The sequence below is a fragment of the Bos indicus genome, chromosome 22 (genome assembly GCF_029378745.1).
Source record: "Bos indicus isolate NIAB-ARS_2022 breed Sahiwal x Tharparkar chromosome 22, NIAB-ARS_B.indTharparkar_mat_pri_1.0, whole genome shotgun sequence".
Lineage (NCBI taxonomy): Eukaryota > Metazoa > Chordata > Mammalia > Artiodactyla > Bovidae > Bos > Bos indicus.
In genome coordinates, this window is record NC_091781.1 from 26,917,932 (window position 1) to 26,930,695 (window position 12,764).

The following is a 12,764-nucleotide window of genomic DNA, read 5'->3' on the forward strand; positions in this document are numbered from 1 at the left end:
TACTTCCGTCTCTGTAGTTGCTGTATTATATTTTACATCCTATGCCTCCACTATGTTTTAACTAGCTATTCTCCTAATCATGGTAGGCTGTTTCCTACAGTTTTTCAATTAGAAGTAAAGCTACACTGAACAACCGTTGCACAGGTAGGGAAGTCAGTCTAGTCTAGCTGTTCAAAGCACGGGTTTAGGACTTCAGCAGGCTTTCATTCAAGGCCAGATTCTCCAAACACTGTCTGTTATTTAAGAAAATAAAGGTGATAAGATCTACCTCACAGGGTCCTTGTAAAAAGACACCGCCCCCCACCCCCAAGGAGGGAATTATTCTCATAACTGACTCAATGAAGCCTTAGTCAAATTATTTCCTCATCACTAAAGCAGGGAGTAATAATAGATCCAGGGGTGCTCTGGGGACAAGCAATAAATAACTAATTCACTTCAACCGCGCAGTCTACTACCTGGTACAAAGAGAACCCTTGGTGTACTACTGACTTCGATATTAAAATTGTCCATCTTTGTGCACTTGTAGGAGCGAAGCAGCAGGAACCCCCTACCTTTAACCCCGTGCTCCCTGGAGCCCAACTGTGCGCGCACGAGGCCACCCAGTGGTGACACGTTGACCACCTCCCCCCTTCGGCGCCGCGCCCAGGGCCCTGCGGAGGGCGAACGCACGCGGGCGCACGCGGCCCGAGCGCAGGGCGACGCGGGGTCCAGCGGGGCGCAGCGGGGAGAGCCGGCGGCGCGAGGCGCGGGACCTCGTTGGCTGTTCCGCAGCGCTCCCCGCCCCTCCCGCCCGCGCGTCTCCCCTCCTTCCCGCGCCCGCGCGGAGAGGCGGAGGCGCAGGCAGCGCTTGCTCGGCGCCGGCAGCAGCCACAGCAGCCTGGCGCGCGGTGGCGGCGGCTGTCGGGCGGGCGCCGAGGGCTCGGCTGGGAACAGCGCGGACCGGGACACTGCGGCGGCGGCTCGCGCGGGCGCGCACTGCTGCCCGGCGGGCCCGGGCTGTCGGTGGCTGGCAAGTTGGCGGGGCTAGCGCCTGGTCAGCTAGCTGCAGGGACCAGGTAGGTTCTGACATGCCCGGCTCCTCGCGCCGGTCCAGGTACTGGAATGAGCCATCAGCTGGGGTAAACTTTCCTCACTGGCTTCATGGCTCCTCAGCCCCAAAGTTTGTTTGCGGAGAAATACACCTCAAGGGTCGAGAATAAAAGCTGCCTCTCCTGGCTGCTTTGCTTTAGAGGGGTTATTTTGCCTTTTCTCGGGGGAGGATTGATTTCCAGATAGGAAGACGCCGCATCCCTGGCAGGAACTTGGCGAAAAGCGAGGTGGGTTCCCCTGGCTTACCCTTTACGGAGCGGTTTTGGCCAGTGAAAGTTGGGAGGAAAAGTTGCTAACCATGAGGGTGCAGAGGAAGAACCCCAGGTTCATGGTGCAGAGAGTGAAAATGGGAAACCTTTTTTTTTTTTTTGCCAGAACCCTCCTTCTGGCTTCCAGCTCTGAGCAAGCCAGGGTGGAGGATGCTTCTATTTAGCAATCAAGTTTTCCAGCTGCATTCAGTTTCCACTTTCAAATCTGCAGTCTTGGACGGAATCCTCCGTTGCGTTCATTTGCCAGGTTTTTTCTGATGGGCAGTGATCCAGTGTAATTGAGATTGGCCACTGGTCTTTGGATGCTTCTCAGTTCTCTGAGGAGCCCTGCGAAGCTCACCAAGCAGGTATCAGAATATTGAGATCAGAAAACTAGGAAGTGCTAACCGGGCAGTCCAAGTCATAACACCTTGGGGGATTTTTTTTTTTTTGGTTTGCTTGATGTGAACAGCTTCTGGGCTCTGCTTGTGCAAAGCTCCACGGCCCGCCAGTCCTATCCTTCCCTGTATCCTTCCCTGTATCGCATTTGTTTATTGATTTTCAACACAGAGATGCGCCCAGAGGAATGATTTAATAACAAACGGTGCCCGCTATGGGAAGGAGAGCAAATCTCCGTTCTGAGCCTAAGGGAGGGACACAGATAGAGCTCTGGGAAAGGGGTGGCTAAATCTGTCCATCTCAAACCAAGATGTGGGGAAACACAGCTAGAGAAAGCAACAGACAGGAGATGTGTCTTGTGCAGGAGGGAGGTCAGAAACCCCGGCTCATGTGGTGACTAGCTAAATGCAGAAATAATTTAAAGATGATTAAGCAAGAATAACTGGGGGAAAAAAAGTAGGAAGACTGTGAGTGCTGTGGTCTCTGTCTACCCCCACAGAGATGAATATCACACCAGCTGAAAAAGAATTCTGATCTGTAAATAGATTAAAAACAGGAATTAATCAGAACAATGAATCAGAGCCCTTCTGAGATTGAAAGGAGAAGTAATTGCTTTTGAAACAGCTATTATGTCTCAATATTGAAGTCAAATGTGTTACTTTTGCCTTGTTAGCTCTGTTTACTAACAGTAACAGGACTTTGGCTGCTGTAACCTGGCATCTGAGTTTGTGGTTTTAACCCTTTGTGGGTCAAGGTACTAGCGACGAAGTTGTCAGGGGTTAATATCCATATTCGTTTGAACAGTGCTTGCAAAATGCCTACTATGTGCCAATTACTGAGGGCAATAAGACAGGTTCTCGCAAGCATTGTTCATAAAAGTTGTCTGATAGGTTCAGCTTTCTTAATGGGAAGACTGCAAATTATAAAATTAGGGGCTTCAGGGATTACTCATGTTTGAATGCATGCTTGTAATCAGTTGAGAGTCAACATGTAGTTTGAGGACCCCGGAAAGGATCCATATCCATCAGGAACATAGAGCCAATTGCTGCATATTTGTTTTTACATGAGTGGTGGGACTGAATACATATGCATGGGCCTCCTTTCTAAAGATGGGCTATCGGAGGCATTGAGTGGCTAATTGATTTGCAGCAGAATAGATTCAGGCACTGCCTGCCTCAGCAGACAATAATGTTCAGCCCCATGCCCTACTTGCTGTCTGGATGTCATTAATGTCAGCCTGAAGACATGAAGGCATTAAGTTCATTTCCACAGGAGAATGCTAACTTTTAAATATCTTTTACAACACAACCAGATAGCCCAAGTGTTCCTTCAAATGGGAACAAAACATTTAATAGGACCAAAGTGCTGAGCAATTTCAACTCCAGCAAAAGATTAGCTGCGGACAACAAGCTGTGGCCTTTCTGTTGCTGATTTATGTTCAATTTTATCACTGTCACATTTCATATATGCCTAGTTATTACAAAATAATAACCTCTTCGCTCTGCTGGCAAGGTATGTCTTTCTCTTTTATAAGTTTCTAACTCCTTCTCATCCATTTAGTACACATTTTCCAGCTTTGTTTTTACTGCATAATTTAAGTATCCAACTTGAAGTTCTCATTAACTCTTAATATGTTTTGTGCTGAAATAGTATATAGATATAATTGCCCCTTTCAAACCGCCAGATCTATATATAGCTCAGTGTATTGTTGCAATGCCACCAAACAGAGAAGCTCTATTTTCCAGTCACCAGTTAGTAAGTTGTTAGCAGTAAGGTAATGTTATCTTATGCATTAGGAGATACGCGGAGGGCAGGAGGATTTATTGATGCTGTGCATGTTTGCTTGCCATCTCTGATTTAATCATTACCAGTCCAACTTTAATAACCCTTCTGATCTTAGGGAGGTACTTTGTCTCCCTAAAGATGGGCATCTCTGAGGTGCTCCTATAATTTTATTAGTCACTTAGTGCTATTGGGCTATTCCTTTCTTACGCTTGATAATAAGCATTGGATAATACCCCTTTTTGCAAAGATGTTTGGCAGTAATTAGCATCCTGCAGCCACAGAATATTTTAAGATAGAACACTGCTTGAGATTGATGGGTTACAGATCTCAGTCTCAGATCTAATTTGTATAAAAAATTCAGAATTGAGAATTGGATCATGTGTGTGAAATGATTTTTGTGTCCACTCCCCCCAAGCATTCTTTGCCCCTTAGTCCCTATCCCCATTGCAGCTCAGTATGTCTCCTAAACACGATGGAATATTCCTTTTGAAAATTTGCTGCAGGATAAATGCACTTTCTCTTTGAAACTTTGTATGCCAAGTTTCAATCCACAGTAGAGTTTTATCCCCCCCCTTTTATGTACATGTTATAAACAAGAAATAAGGCTTTGTAATAGAAGTGCTGGCAGAACTTTATTGCATCTCAAACAGCTCTGCTACTTGGAATGTAAATATTTGTAGAATCTTTACTGTGCAAGAAGCTGCCTTGCCAAAAAAGTGAGAAGAAATGACTATTTTATTAAGTAGGATAAAATAATTCAGAAGGTATGCATATTCCTTATGGTAGACATATTGACATTTTAAGAATAGATTATGTATGTTATAGCAATTCCATAGCACTCTCTTAGGTGCCTTTAGAAATCAGACTATAAATTTTCTGTGTTCTAAAATAGAACAGATTTGTTTTTCTAAATCGTGACTCTGAATGCCTTGGAAATGTTAAGAGATGAGCTCTGTAATTCAAAAAGCACTTTGATTATATTGCTGATAAATGAGCCTGACAGTATACTATTTTTAATAGAATAAAGAATTATTGGGATCACAAAACTTGAAAAACTCTTATTTTGGGAACTAGTGCAACTCAGTTCTCATGTGTCCTTTTGATTATAACTCTAAAACATTTCTCCGGTTTGCCCACTTCCCTCCAGTCATATCATCCTACTCCAACTCACCATCTTCTCTCCTGAGACAACTACACTGGCTTCCCTGCCTTCTTTCTTGATTCTTTCCCCAAATTCTTCTTGCACAGCTGTCAGGGCAGTATTTTTCTTTTTTCAATGTAAATTAAATTAGTACTCCTCTCCTCCAAGCACTTAGATGGCTTTCTATGGTGTTCAGAGCTATTTGTGATAAGAGAGTCCTGTAGGATTCAAACACTACCAGTAGGAACTTACTATGCTAAGTTACTTCAGTCATGTCCGACTCTGCGCAACCCCATAGATGGCAGCCCACCAGGCTCCCCCATCCCTAGGATTCTCCAGGCAAGAACACTGGAGTGGGTTGCCATTTCCTTCTGCTTCTAGGCTTTATTTTTTATGTCTGTGGTTTTGTTGACCTCTTTCCTGCCTTAGGGCTCCATCTGTCCCGTTGTCTCGTAGCTCTCTTTAGCCTTTACCCCCAAACACACAAACACATGAAGACACACACACACTCTGAATATTTTGCCTGATGCTCATTCCTTAGGTCACAGTTCAAATACCAGTTTCTCAGAGAGGGCTCTCTTTGATTTCCTTTCTTCTCTAAATTAGGGCACCTCTGTTCATATCCTCCATAACTTTCTGTTCATGTCCTTTTTGTTGTAACTTGGAACTGTTTCCTCATCTGATACCTGTTGACTGTTCTGTGAGCCATCTTGTGAACAGTTGTTATTCAGTCGCTCAGTTGTGTCCAGCTCTCTGTGATGCCATGGACTGCAGCACGCCAGGCTTCCCTGTCCTTGACTATCTCCTGGAGCTTGCTCAAACTCATGTCCATTGAGTCGGTGATGCCATCCAACCATCTGATCCTCTGTTGTCCCCTTCTCCTCCTGCCTTCAGTCTTTTCCAGCATCAGGGTCTTTTCCAATGAGTTGGGTCTTTTCAAATGAGTTGGCTCTTTGTATCAAGTGGCTAAAATATTGGAGCTTCAGTATCAATCATTCCGATGAATATTCAGGCTTGATTTCCTTTAGGATTGACTGGTTTGATCTCCATGCATTCCAAGGGACTGTCAAGAGTCTTCGCTAGCACCCGAATTTGAAAGAATTGATTCTTTAGCACTCAGCCTTCTTTATGATTCAACACCCACATCCATGTGTGACTACTGGAAAAATCATAACTTTGACTAGACAGACATTTGTCTGCAAAGTAATGTCTCTGCTTTTTAATACGTGGTCTATATTTGTCATAGCTTTTCTTCTAAGGAGCAAGAGTCTTTAATTTCATGGCTGCAGTCACCATCTGCAGTGATTTTGGAGCCCAAGAAAATAAAGACTGTTACTGTTTCCATTGTTAACCCATTTTTTGCCATGAAGTGATGGAACCAGATGCCATGATCTTAGTTTTCTGAAAGTTGAATTTTAAGACAGCTTTTTTACTCTCCTCGTTCACTTTCAAGAGGTTCTTTAGTTCTTCTTCACTTTCTGCCATAAGGGTGGTGTCATCTGCATATCTGAGGTTATTGATATTTCTCCCAGCAATCTTGATTCCAGCTTGTGCTTCATCCAGCCCAGCATTTCACATAATGTATACTGCTTACAATTTAAATAAGCAGGGTGACAATATACAGCCTTAATGTACTCCTTTCCCAACTTTGAACCAGTCTGTTTTCACATATCTGGTTCTAACTTGCTTCTTGACCTGCATACAGACTTTTTAGGAGCAGGTACGTTATTCCTATCTCTTTAAGAATTTTCCACAGTTTGTTGTTATCCACAGAGTTAAAGGCTTTAGTGTAGTCCATGAAGCTGCAGTAGATGTTTTTCTAGAATTCTCTTGCTTTTTCTGTGATCTGATGGATGTTGACAATTTGATTACTGGTTCCTCTGTCTTTTCTAAGTTCAGCTTGTACATCTGGAAGTTATCAGTCCATGTACTGTTGAAGCATAGCTTAAAGGATTTTGAGCATTACTTTGCTAGCATGTGAAATAGGTGCAATTATGCGGTAGTGTGAACATTTTGGCATTGCTCTTCTTTGGGATTGCAATGAAAGTTGAGCATTTCCAGTCCTGTGGCCACCTCTGGGTTTTCCACATTTGCTGGCATATTGAGTGCAGCACTTTTACAGCATCATCTTTAGAATTTGAAATAGCTCAGGTGGAATTCGGCTAGGAGTCAGACACGACTGAGCGACTTCACTTTCACTTTTCACTTTCATGCATTGGATAAGGAAATGGCAACCCACTCCAGTGTTCTTGCCTGGAGAATCCCAGGGACGGGGGAGCCTGGTGGGCTGCTGTCTCTGGGGTTGCACAGAGTCGGACACGACTGAAGCGACTTAGCAGCAGCAGCAGGTGGAATTCCGTCACCTCCACTAGCTTTGTTCGTAGTGATGCTTCCTAAGGCCCACTTAACTCCGCACTACAGGATCTCTGGTTCTAAATAAGTGATCACACCATCGTGTATATCCATGTCATTATGATCTTTCTTGTATAGTTCTTCCATGTATGCTTGCCACCTCTTCTTAACCTCTTCTGTCCATACCATTTCTGTCCTTTATTGTGCCCATCTTTGCATGAACTATTATTCCCTTGGTATCTCATATTTTCTTGAAGAGATATCTAGTCTTTCCCATTCTATTGTTTTCCTCTATTTTTTTCATTGTTTACTCAGGGAGGCTTTCTTATATCTCCTTGTTATTCTTTGGAACCCTGCATTCACATGGGTATATCTTTCCTTTTCTCCTTTGCCTTTTGCTTTTTATTTTCTCAATTTTTTGTGAGACCTCCTCAGACAACCATTTTGTCTTTTTGCATTTCTTTTTCTTGGGGATGGTTTTGAACAGTGCCTCCAGTATGGTGTTATGAACCTCCATCCTTAGTTCTTCAGGCACTCTGTCTATCAGATCTAATCCCTTGAATCTGTTTGTCACTTCCACTGTATAATTGTAAGGGATTTGATTTAGATACCTGAATGGTCTAGTGGTTTTCCCTGCTTTCTTCAATTTATGTCTGAATTTTTCAATAAGTAGTTCATGATCTGAGCCACAGTCAGCTCTTGGTCTTTTTTTTTTCCTGACTGTATAGAGCTTCTCCATCTTTGGCTGCAAAGAATATAATGAATCTGATTTCAGTACAGGCTTCCCTGATGGCTCAGATAGTAAAGAGTTCAATTTTGGTATTGACCATCTGATAATGTCCATGTGTAGAGCCATCTCTTGTGTTGTTGGAGGAGGTTGTTTGCTATGACCAGTGTGTTCTCTTGGCAAAACTCTGTTAGCCTTTGTCCTGCTTCATTTTGTACTCCAAGGCCAAACTTGCCTGTTACTCCAGGTATCTCTTGATTGCTTACTTTTGCACTTCATTCACGTATGATGAAAAAGACACCTTTCTTTGATGTTAGTTCTAGATGGTCTTGTAGGTCTTCATAGAACCATTCACCTTCAACTTCTTCAGCATTACTGGTTGGGGCATAGAGTTGTATTACTAATATGTTAAATGGTTTGCCTTGGAAATAATCAGAGATATTCTGTCATTTTTGAAATTGCACCCAAGCACTGCATTTTGAACTCTTTTGTTGACTATGATGGCTACTCCATTTCTTCTAAGGGATTCTTGCCCACAGTAATAGATATAATGGTCATCTGAGTTAAATCTACCTGTTCCCATCCACTTTAGTTCACTGAGTCTGTTGATGTTCACTCTTGTCATCTGTTTGACCACTTTCAATTTACTTTGATTCATGGACCTAACATTCCAGGTTCCTACGCAGTATTGTTCTTTACAGCATCAGACTTTACTCCCACCACCAGACACATCCACAACTGGGTGTTGTTTTTGCTTTGGCTCCGTCTCTTCATTCCTTCTTGAGCTATTTCTCCACTCTTCTCCAGTAGCGTATCTGGCACCTACTGACCTTAGTTCATCTTTCAGTGTCCTATCTTTTTGCCTTTTCATACTGTTCATGGGGTTCTCAAGGCAAGAATGATGAAGTGGTTTGTCATTTCCTTCTCCAGGGTACCACATTTTGTCAGAACTCTACACCAAGACCTGTCCATTTTGAGAGGCCCTACATTGTATGGCTCATAGTTTCATTGAGTAAGGCAGGGCTGCAATCTGTGTGATCAGTTTGGTCAGGCAGTTACCACATCTGTTTTCCTTGCTAGTGCAAGGCAGCTCCTGTCATAGTACCTGGCTCATAGTGAGTTTGATCCACCATGCAGCTTGCTGTTGCTGTTCACTTTCTAAGTTGTATCTGACTCTTTGTGACCCCAAGGACTGTATAGCTTTCCAGGCTCCTCTGTCCATGGGATTTTCAAGGCAAGAATACTGGAGTGGGTTGCCATTTTCTTCTCCTGGGGATCTTCCTGACCCAGGAATCGACCTCTGTCTCCTGCTTGGCTAGTAGATTCTTTACCACCAAGCCACTAGGAAGCCCTGATCCCACCCATGAGAACTGTGCTTTGGGGGCATTGAGTTTGCAACATGTGACTGAGCACCCCTGTGACCAGGGATTCCGTGAAGATTCTCCCTGTTCAGCAAAAGTCTGCAGCTGGCTTTCAGAGTATTCTCTCTGTGGCATTGTGCATAGTCTCTTAGATCTCCTGAATATCTACTACTTCAGACTTATTTTGTCAATATGGCAGTCATCCTTTTTCTTCTCAAGCTGGTTCAAATTTAGATGATGTCTTTTTTCTTTGACTCTCATCGTGGTCCTCAAGGCATGTGGCACCAGAGGTCTTTGACATCACCCTCTTCTTTTGTTCCTGCTGCTGCTGCTAAGTCACTTCAGTCGTGTCCGACTCTGTGTGACCCCATAGACGGCAGCCCACCAGGCTCCCCCGTCCCTGGGATTCTCCAGGCAAGAACACTGGAGTGGGTTGCCATTTCCTTCTCCAATGCATGAAAGTGAAAAGTGAAAGTGAAGTGGCTCAGTCGTGTCTGACTCTTAGCGACCCCATGGACTGCAGCCTACCAGGCTCCTCCATCCATGGGATTTTCCAGGCAAGAGTACTGGAGTGGGGTGCCATTGCCTTCTCCGTCCTTTGTTCCTGTAGGTAGTCAATTGCTTAAAAATACAAGAACTTTTTTTCAGGTTTTATGCACCAGTGTAGTGTCCGAGGGCTTCCTTGGTGACTCAGGTAAAGAATCTGCCTGCGATGTGGGAGATCAAGGTTTGATCCCTGAATTGGGAAGATCCCCTGGAGAAGGCAATGGCTACCTACTCCAGTATTCTTGCCTGGATAATTCCATGGACAGAGAAGCCTAGTGAGCTATAGTTCATGGGGTTGCAAAGAATTGAACACAACTGAGTGACTAACACCTTCACTTTGGGGTCCAAGCACTTTATTTCCTGTACACATTTTACGTAAATATGGCAGGTTAAGAAACGATCTTCCTTCACTCCCTTTCTTGCTCCAGTCTTTCCAACCCATGGTGTTATGTTAATCCATTTTGTGTCATTGGACACTCACTGCCTAGAGAAGAAGTGCCACTGATGCAGCCTGTCTGCATGAGACTTCTTCCCCTGGTTCCCCCCACATGGAGCATTCCCACTACAGGCACCATCTTTCCTTACAATTCAGTGTGACATGACTTCAGGGTCTCTGCACCCAGGGGTTCCATCTCAAGCCCCTCATTCCCATTTCAGTTCATCTCTACCCTTAATTCACTGTTACCTCTGACAGGAAAGCTCTTTACTTTCAATCCTACCATTTATCTAGCTATGCCCATCCATTTTTCTCCAAGAAGTCTTTCTTGTCCTCCCAGACTAGATTTGCCCCAGGCTGTCTGCTCTTACCTGTGTTTTAAAATGTTCTTTAGAGAGACAATGGATTAGAGTTTAACACTATTCATTTTTTAACATCTGCCTTTCCTGATAGTCTGTGAGTAGAGTAGAACCCATGTATTAGGATTTTGGTAAGTATTTGTGGAAGGAAATAAAGATAGATTCTACTGTAGTTATATGAGGGCTTCTTTTTTTGAACTTAAAATTATTTTAGTGTATATGTAAAGATTTTATTTTACTTTACACAGGGTGACAAGCCATTCGTTGACAGTAGATGAATATCTTGATAATGATCTGAATTTAGAAAATTCTTTTAACAGACCTGTACCCTAAAAGAAGCATAAGCTAAAGGTTGTCAGTATTATGGATTGGTCCTTGGTGTAATTGGTTCCTTTTAGTGCAAGGGGATAATTTGGAATTCTCAAATTTCATTTTTTATTAGAATAAAACATTTGGATAAGAAATAACTAAATGACTGTATCACAAGAAATCAAAAGCAGTTCTTCCTGAGCTATAAGTAATTGCTTATAAATGAATGAAAGCTTTATGAGCATTAAGCAGTCTCACCAGTTATCCTTCAAACAGAAAGCCCCTTTTATTGTGCTGAATATACTCTTTTTTCACTGCTTCCCAGTTAATGATCTTTCTAGAAATGTGGACTTTCCTTCTTGAAATAATGGAAATCCCTTGGCCCTTACAGGACTTTCAGAGTTACCTGTGGGAGTGAGTCTTGGTAACCTACATCTTAAAACCTTTTGTTTTGAAGTTATTATACTCATAGCAGGTTGCAGAGATAGTACAAAGAGTTCTGAATATCCTTCACCCATCCCCCCATGATGGCGACGTTGCCTATAGCTGTAGTATGATACCAGAACCAGTAAATCGATCCTAGTGCATTGCCTTAACCAGACAGCAGATCTTATTCTGTGTCACTATTGGTTTAACCTGATTGCAAGAATGTGTACATACCTCTGTGCTGTTTTATGCCATATATAGGTTCATGAGTCTAGAATTTTAATTTAAAGGACAGCTATCCTGAGAGCTGCAGTTTCCATGTGAGCCTACACTGATGTAATATTTTTCAAGTATCTTTGAGGTGTCAAAAGTGCCACTTCTACAGACCTTTTTCTATGCAAATATTTGTCTTCTTAAATATCATGCGGTTCTTTACCTTGGAGTTGCCTGTGTGTGTGTGTGTGTATATATATATATATATATATATATATATATATATAAAAGTTGCTATAGAAATGGAAATCTTGGCATTTTATAAACCAGGATATGACATTTGGGTGGTTCTCTGTGGTCATTGGTTTGGGAATCTGTGTTGACTTTCAGTACTACTTTTAACAAGTCCTGCAGGCAAACGTGTTTGTTTAATCAGAGTTGGATGGCACTTTTATGCCACCAGGACGAAGACCCAGCTGAATGCGTTCTTGTATTTTCAAACCAAATCACAGTCCATTTTTATTTCTTACATAGAAATAGTCACTCTTTAAAATAACTTAACACGTTGCAGTAGACGGTAATGACCCTTTTCAGGCAATTAAAATCAACCGAACAGTATAGCGAGGGATCTAATCTTATGGCTGCTACTCACTGGGGCTGGCCGCCTCTGTGAATGTAAAGCAGCCGAAAGTTGCTGATTACCATTCCTTGTTACTAATTCTGATGAATATTCTGAGGCCTCTAGAATATAGATAAGGCTCAGTCGTACCCAAGTTGGGTGCATGCAGCAGTCGACAGTACCTCCTTTACCCCCACCCATTCCCTATACCTACAAAGGCATTCACATTTATACATTGGGCAGTTTGTCATTTTTTTCAGCTATTCTCAGTGACTCTTTACTGGGACTTCTTTTATTTTTGACAAGTGAAACCAACTGAGTGCTGTGTATACCTGCTGTGCAGTTTGGAAACTTGAGTCTTGTGTGTCAAATATTTTCTTGCTCATATTCTCATGCCATTAAATAAAATGTTTCTCATATGCAATGGAAAGATAATACATGTTTATATTTAGTGCTAATTTACTGAATTGTTATATCGCTAATATTAAGCAGTAATTGCCTCTGTGGGGTTGTTGTTGTAGTACTCATTAGAAATATTAGTTTTTAAAAATAACAAAAAGGTCTTAGTATATAGGTTTTGTTGTGTCATAAAACAAATCATATATTCTGTAAAGGTTCTTATACATGGAGGGCATACATATCTCCAAAGATGAGAAGTGCTGGACTTACAGGCATTATCTCTTTTTAATCTAATAGGGTCATACTTGTCTGTTGCTATAAATGTTTTTGCATTACAACTAGCTTGCGAATACCT

At 42.5% G+C, this 12,764-nt stretch overlaps 1 protein-coding gene across 3 annotated transcripts in view; it reads left to right on the plus strand.

Annotated features, from left to right (window-relative positions):
• Positions 1 to 876: 876 nt before the first annotated feature.
• The window catches only part of CNTN3 (contactin 3), a 402,840-nt gene continuing 390,952 nt past the window's right edge, over positions 877 to 12,764 (plus strand). For all 3 annotated transcript variants that reach the window (XM_070776321.1, XM_070776319.1, XM_070776322.1), the window contains exon 1: positions 877 to 1,055. The gene's annotated coding sequence lies outside the window, so the exon portion shown is untranslated. The remainder of the gene's footprint in view (positions 1,056 to 12,764) is intronic.